Below are 7,564 nucleotides of genomic sequence, written 5' to 3' on the forward strand. Positions count from 1 at the left end.
TCTGATTTGTTAGCAATAAATTCAGTTTATATCTCTAATTCAAGCTTGTTTTGCCCATGACTGTATTTGATGAGCGATCTCTCCTGGCCCTTATCTCAATCCATGAACCCTTATTCCTTCCTATTTTCTCTTCCTTGCCAAGCTGCAGAAGGGAGTGCAAGAGTGGCTTTGGTGGGTGCCTGGCATCTAGCCAGGGTCAACCCACTACAGCCATCTATTCCTCTGCTTGAATACTGATAAACCTGAAACACTGTAGGAATCCACTGTACCTCAGATTGAGGAAAGTCTCATTGGTTTTCAGCTTTACCAGTCCATATGTCACTCAGAAAAAAAAAAAAAAGATTATATCATTTGTGTTAGGCCTACACTGCATTTAAAAATTCTGTGCCTACAGCTTGGTCTTTTACATCACAGCCAAGACCTACCTTATGAAGATGCCTTTGTACAATCCAGTGAAAATCTTCTCACGTGTTTTGGTACAGCCAGTATGGAAGTGTTTTGAGCTAAAGGAGTAAGAAAGGAATTCGTACTTATAAGAAAGAATATTCAGTTATGAACATAGGAAAAACATTAACTTAAATATCATGACTCAATAGTTTATGTGTGTATATATATGTGTGTGTCTAAAACAGATTCAGTGATGGCTTTTGGAGCGATTCCTCTAGTGACTACTGCTGTGGTTGTCACTCATCTTGTTTCTGACAGATGAGACATATCAGAAACCTCTTATGTTTTTACAAATAATGTTGATGTTGGCTGTGAAGACAGCTCACTTGCTGGAGAGCACTCTGGTGGGATACATGGGTTCCAGAAGAGATGGAAGCTGAGCCCGAGGGCAGTGACACTCTTGCACTTAGAACAAGTACACAGTGTGAGACAAACTGTTCAAATCTCTTTTTGAGAAAGACGGACTTACCAAGAAATGTTCTTCCACAATCTCAAGATTATAGATCTCCTTGAAGAAAAGACTAATTTCACCAAAGCATCTTTCAGAAACATCTTCAATAAAAGACAAGGCAACCAACAGATAAATATTTGCAGGTAATGCTGGAACTTAATGAACTACAGGAAAAATACATACATCCCTGCTGAGTTTGCCTGACTGGAATTTAAAAGGTGTGAGAAAATGCTTTATTTCAGGCATCCAAACTCATCTTGTAAGAAAACGCACCTCAGCTTAGTCTAAAAAAATCTGTTATGTCATCAATAAGTACTTATTAACTGAAATATATGGACAAATATAGAGACCTGCTCTCTTTGTTTCTGTGTAGTACAATGTCTTAATATTTTGGGTGTTTTTCGGTAACTTTCTCTACTGAAATCATAGACTAAACAGACTGTCTATTTAATACCTACCCCTCTGTCTATTTAATACATAGCTGCAAAGAAAAACTGGAAAATCCATAGGTGCATAATAGGGAGGAATTAGCTCATTTATTATTTTTAAGTCCTCATTTTTAAGACATCATTCAAATGGTTTGGATTCTGATTAATGAATTCCGAATATTTGGCTAAGTTAACTCCAGGGCTTAAACATTCCTTCATGTAGCAATGGGCAATGATTCCAGATGTCATTACTTCTCTCTACCATGTGTTTTATTCCAGCAGGAGAATAAGCAGTAGAAAAGATATGTGATCACTGCTTTCACAAAGTCAGTCATCTCAGAGGCCAGGTCAGGCCACCAGACTTCACAGAAATGATTGACAAGTGCTCACATGGCCACAGACTGCACTGCAGGCACAAGAAGTGCCATCAGAGAGACTGGAATAAGCAGCCAGTGTGTGCCAGGCTCAGAAAGCACCCTTGCTGTGTTGATGCAGTTGTAAGCCCAAAGAGAAGCACGAAAGCATGCAAAGAAATAAAAGCAGGGTACCAGAATTTGCATAAGGTTTGTTTATCCCAATGCTGACCTCCCTGCCTTAGGCTGAGGAAGGATACAAAAAACAATATTCAGAAGGCAACTCATTTGTGAAAATAATGTGGTTACATATGATCCTCCAGTTAATGAGATACCAATTTAACACTCTGTAGTGTACCATCATAACTAAATGGTAGTAAACAAGGCTGCATTTCTGAATGCTGATAAAGAAAGCAGTGGAAATTTTTGCATCTGAATCTGTGCTGAGAAATGTCCCGTTCCAAGATGCACTTCAGTGCTGGACAAGAAAACTGCTTCTGCTATAAGAAAAACATCTTTCTCTTCTAGTTCCAAACAGTCATTGACTGGATGATTCAAAAGCAGTTTATTAGAAAACATTTAACACATCTTTAGGTATTTATATTATTTTCAGTCAGCTAGGCAAAACTGATTTCCCAGTGCATCAGGAAAAGTGACATTTTACTCTAGTAACACTCTGTGTAAAAGCTGAAAATGAGACACTGAAAGGCATCCATAGCTCACCAACAGAGGTAGATTGGCACCCAAACATTTGCATATAGGGGGCAGGGGAGACTCTTTGCCATTACCTCCATGTCTTCAGCACTGCTGCCATAAGCAGTGTCTGGCTGTTGTGAAGTGCTTTCCACTAATGAATTTAACTGTAATGATGGTTGATAAGGTTGGACACCTAGCTGTCACCATCTTAAAGTCAGACATCTGGTCTAAGGAACACATTTCTGTTCTTTAAATTGAATAACATGACATCTGAAAGCAAGTCATCCCATTTAGCTTTCAATTCCTTTCTTATGGATGGCATGAATAGGAGGTGCCTATGTCTCTCCATTGCCTCTAAGGAGTATCTTGATAAGTGGCCATTCTCATTCTAGTTATTCTCATTCTCGTTATTGAGTTCATGATTAAGGACTGTTTTACTTGCTTAGTTTTGAGCATGTAAGCTTGATGACTTGTTTTGGGTTTGATTTGGTTTTGTTAATTTGTTTCTTTTTGTGGTTTTTTTTGGGTTTTTTGTTTGTGTTTTTTTTTTTATGAAAGGAACATATATGATGGCCTTTGAAAATTCACAGTTAAATTTTGTTAAAATTGAATATAATTATATCTTTCAGTAATGGGAAGCACTTTTTCTAATAGATAGCAATACAATGTAACTTTTGAGGCTGATGAAGTACATGGACTGAAAAATGGCTGTAGCTATTTGAACTTCATTAGTGGGAGAACACTATTATTATCTATGTATTACTAGTATTTTGATTTTAGGTCCAGGCTAAATAACACTTACTGAGGGAATGAGGACACATAAAATGAATGGTTGGCTACAGCAAGTAGTTTAACAGTAAGATGAAAAATATTACAAAAATTAGTGTTATATGCCCATAATAAGAATTGTGAACTCTCTTATGTCCTGCCATACAGGACAACAGGTCTGTAACACATATTTCAAGAACTTAATCAGGAAAAACTGCTCAAGTTTCTGCTGGGGGTTAAAATGCAGAGTCACTGTTTCACAGCATGACTTGAAATTTTGGTAAACCACAGAAGTAATTTGTCATATTTCATCTTGTCACAAATATTGTTGCTATGACCTCATAAGCATGAGAAATGCTTGAAGAGCAATGAAGGGGAAGATTTACTTTACAGCTACTCCAATTTAGACTTAGTACATTCCCCAAAATCATGAACGCAAATTGGTTGCAAGTATAGGCTATACAAGAAACATGCCCAGCTTCCTCCTCACCTTCTCTTTAGCCTTTGTAAATGCTTCTTTTCAACCTAGCAAACTTGGGATTTCCTCTTCCAGATAAATTGTTACAGCTTATGTATGTGCTCAGCAAACATGGCAAAAAGGTCAGCAGCTGGATAAAAAGATTGTCATTAATAATGCTGTGCAAAAGGGAGTGTGACAATTTATCTAATTTCCTAATATAGTCAGTGAAGAAAAGACAAGCAGTGGTGCCTAGGCCACAGGATGCATTTTCAATTTGATTTAACTGCTTCAACTTAGCCTTCTGGTGCCATTTGAGATGGCCTTGGGTATCTGCCTTGCCTCCAGCAGTCACTACAGGTGACCTGAGGTCCCCTGTAGATCCTGTGACATATCTGACAGCCCAATGGAGATGTCTAGATTCCTCAAAGGCATTGTAAATGACATCTGAATCATGCCTTGTGTTTTCTTTGGAGACAACTGAATCATTCTCTAGGCTCCACTAACTGCTGACTAGTTCTAAATCCAGTTCCAGCACCCCACTCATATGCAAATGTCACATGAAACCCAGGCTCCTGCTGCCTTGTCTAACTCTCACTGCTCTGTTATCTTTACTGAGACACATACTTAGACTTTGCTTAATTTATTCTACTGTTCTGCCAATTAACAGTCGAGTATGGCTGCTTTATTTTAAAATAAATTTCAGGCTTCTTACAAATATTTCTTCCAAGGAGTAAGAGGGCCTTTAGAAGCTATTAGAAGCTGTGCCAATAGCTTGCTAGAACTTCACTTACAAAGCCTCCACATTTTCTTCTCAGATAAAGGCTCTGTCTCGGTGTCTTAGTTCAAGAGGTCTGCATGTTCTGCTGAGCTATAAAAGTCTGCTTTTCAATCTTAATACTCTTACCTCCCACCTTTTCTTTTTCAAATTAAAAGACGAGAAATCTTCATAGTGTCTATAGGAGGCTGGATTTTTTTCTGTTTCATAATTACTAAGTTTGTGTGGCTCCTTTCCATCCCCTGTTCCTGGGTCAGGATGCTACTACCTACCCCAGGGCCTAAGTCCTTGTTTGAAATACTGAAGGAAATGCAGCATGGGACCCATATCACCATTTCTGCCCATCTTGAAGGCTTAGCTCCACGGCAGAGTATTGAATGGAGGAACTGGGACTGTGTCACTGCAGTTGGACATCCAGGGCTGAGGCAGAGCCTGAGCTGTCGATGTTGATGGTCTCTCCCACCTCTGTGTTGAGGTTTTTCCCTGATAAACTCTGCAAAGGTTACCATTTTTTCTGCTTTGTTTTTTCATCTAGGTCATTTACTTCCCTTAATTTGGAGGCATTGTCTTCCCTGGCTGCACTGTCTTCCAGCAGTAGAAGGCTTGGAAGTGGATGACCATGGAGGCAAAATATGTTATTGGCATGGGTGCTATTCCCCATGCACTCAACGCAGAAATCCAAGTGAGGGCAAAGTCAGGTCAAACTTCCAGCTAAAGAAAGCACCAAAAGAAGAGGAGGAGGCACAACTCTGCCTCTTCTCCTGCATTCAGCTCCAGCATAAGGGTAGCATTTCTGAAAACAAAAATGGGCTCTTATAATTGGAAAAGCATTCTCCCTGCCCAACCCTTTAAGATCCAAAGTGAAAGCCGAGTGAAAATAGCCAGAAACACTAAGGCAGGGAAGAAATGTCCAAAAAAAAAAGGGAGCAAAATTTTTATCCTAGCAACAACAGCAGCTGAGGGAGGAAAACACTTACTTGAATGAGGGTGTCTTTTTTGAGGCTGGTGATGCTCCCCATGCTCGGTAGGTCTCTCTGAGTGATGTGGAAGCTGCCATTTCCTTGGCCTTCCCCACTCTCTGGCAAAGATTTAAGGAAATAGAAAGGCACTGAATGGTGGGCAGGCATCCCAACCATTTCTAAGGGCCCAAAGCCACCAATATGGCTCAGGCAGGAAGCAGGAAAGGAGTTTCCTGCCAGCATGAAGTATTCACACTTGGCAGAAGGGAGGTTACAAGGTCAAACACAATTCTTGAGGGTCCTCATGCACTGTCTCAACAGAAAGGTCCGTATGTGGAAACACAGGACGAGAGTTTCAGAACTGCAAAGCTGCTCTAGTCTTTCTGCAGTGAGAGGGTCTCTACTACAACCCTCGGGGGGAAAGCAGGCACCTTTATCTCTGTAAGGGGCCGCTTTGCTACCCAGAGCCCCTAGGGCCACTCAGCACGCTCCTGAGCTGACTTACAGGCTCTGGGGAGGAGCAAAGATACTTTGTACTCAGAACTAAAAATTTAGCAGTACTTGCCCTCCAGCATAAGCAAATCTCCCTTTTCCCTCTTGAGCACCAGATGTTGCCTGCTACCATTTCTCCCATTTCCAAGGCACAGGCAGATCTCATCAAAATCATCTCTATACTCCTTTACAGGTGTGGTGGGTTGATGTGGACAAAATGTCTGGTGCCCACCAAAGCTGCTCTATCACTGCCCTCCCCAGTTGGACAAGGGAGAGAAAATATAATGAAAGACTCTTGAGCTGAGATAAGGACAGGAAAAGATCACTCACTGATTACTGTAATGGGCAAAGCAGACTTGACATGGGGAAATCAGTTGAATTTATTACTAATCAAAATCAGAGCAGGGTGGGAGAATTAAAACAAATCCTAGCAACACCTTTCCCCAGCCTCTCTCCTACTTCCTGGGCTTAAGTTTGTTCTTGATTCTCAATGTCCTCTCCTGCAGCAGCACAGTGACACAGTGAGAATGGGGCTATGGTCAGTTCATCACATGTTCTTTCTGCCACTGCTTCTTCCTCAGGGAAAGGAGTCCTTATTCACTGACCTTGGTGTCTGCATAGTTGTTTCTCTCACATATTCTCACTCTGCTCTTCTCTGTCCACTATTACTTCTCAGCAACAACTGCTTTTTTCTTCCTTTTTTTCCCCCATGTAATCACAGAGGTGATGCTAACACCTCTGATTGGCTCAGTCTTATTCTGTAGCAGGTCTAGCTTGGAGCTGGTTGGCACTGGCTCTGTCAGAGTCAGTGGAAGTTTCTGGCAGCTTTTCACAGCAGCCACTCCTGTAGCCCCACCACTACCAGTACCTTTCCACACAAGCCCATTACCACAAGAAAAGGGTTATATGGAAGGTTTGGGGCAAAGGGAGATCTACAGGCTCTGAGGGAATGAGAGCATGTGCTGTTGTGACTAAAACCCCTTGTCTACCTCTCCCTGCCTTCCAATGGAGGAGGGAAGATTTGAAGAAATCCCTCTGGATACCACTTGCAACATATCATCCTTAAGGTTAAGCTCAAAAATGAGTATCCAGAAAGCTTCCACTACTCCATTTATTTTTTATAAGATGAGTGGATTGGATTTCTGGGAACAATGTGACTTCAGTTAGAGGTCTTTAATTCCAGCATCAACAGTTTTTCCTTTAAAATCATTGGACATATTCCCGGTGATTTTTAGACCTATAGCCCACAGCATATTTTCTATTCTTCCATCACCAAAGAGATTGGTAAGATCTGATTCTGAGGTTGGAGGTGGATGTGCAGAGCTTAGCAGTAGGTTGAGTTCCCTATGATATACCCTGTGTAAGCAGCCCTGTCATTGTTCATAATTTTTTCTCAACACAATTTGCAAGAGAAATGACAGTAATCTACATTTCCTCTAAAACTATTATCATTCTGCTATGGCACTAAAATTCATCTGCCCTCAAGAAATGTTTCAATAGGAACCTCCATGTATAATACATGTTTTCAATTTATTATTAATGCACTTCAATCTGAATCGCAAATTCAACATGATGTCTGACTTTTTTCAAACTCGTTCTGTTCCATGTCAGCTCTTATAACATGTTCCTCATCACAGCATCTGAACAACAGACAGTGCATTAAGTGATGGACTTAAAAATCAGTCACACACTGTTTAGCTTCTCAGCTTTGCCCCAGAGGTAGAAGTCTGGACCA

The 7,564-nt window shown here is 40.7% G+C and overlaps 1 long non-coding RNA gene across 1 annotated transcript; it reads right to left on the minus strand.

Moving 5' to 3' along the window:
• Positions 1-425: 425 nt before the first annotated feature.
• Positions 426-5,467, minus strand: LOC119708293. Its single transcript, XR_005259018.1, has 4 exons — positions 5,356-5,467; positions 3,634-3,751; positions 917-999; positions 426-503 (listed from the first exon to the last, which is right to left on the minus strand). It is a non-coding gene; the product is annotated as an uncharacterized LOC119708293 (long non-coding RNA).
• Positions 5,468-7,564: the final 2,097 nt, after the last annotated feature.

The sequence above is a fragment of the Motacilla alba genome, chromosome 1A (genome assembly GCF_015832195.1).
Source record: "Motacilla alba alba isolate MOTALB_02 chromosome 1A, Motacilla_alba_V1.0_pri, whole genome shotgun sequence".
Lineage (NCBI taxonomy): Eukaryota > Metazoa > Chordata > Aves > Passeriformes > Motacillidae > Motacilla > Motacilla alba.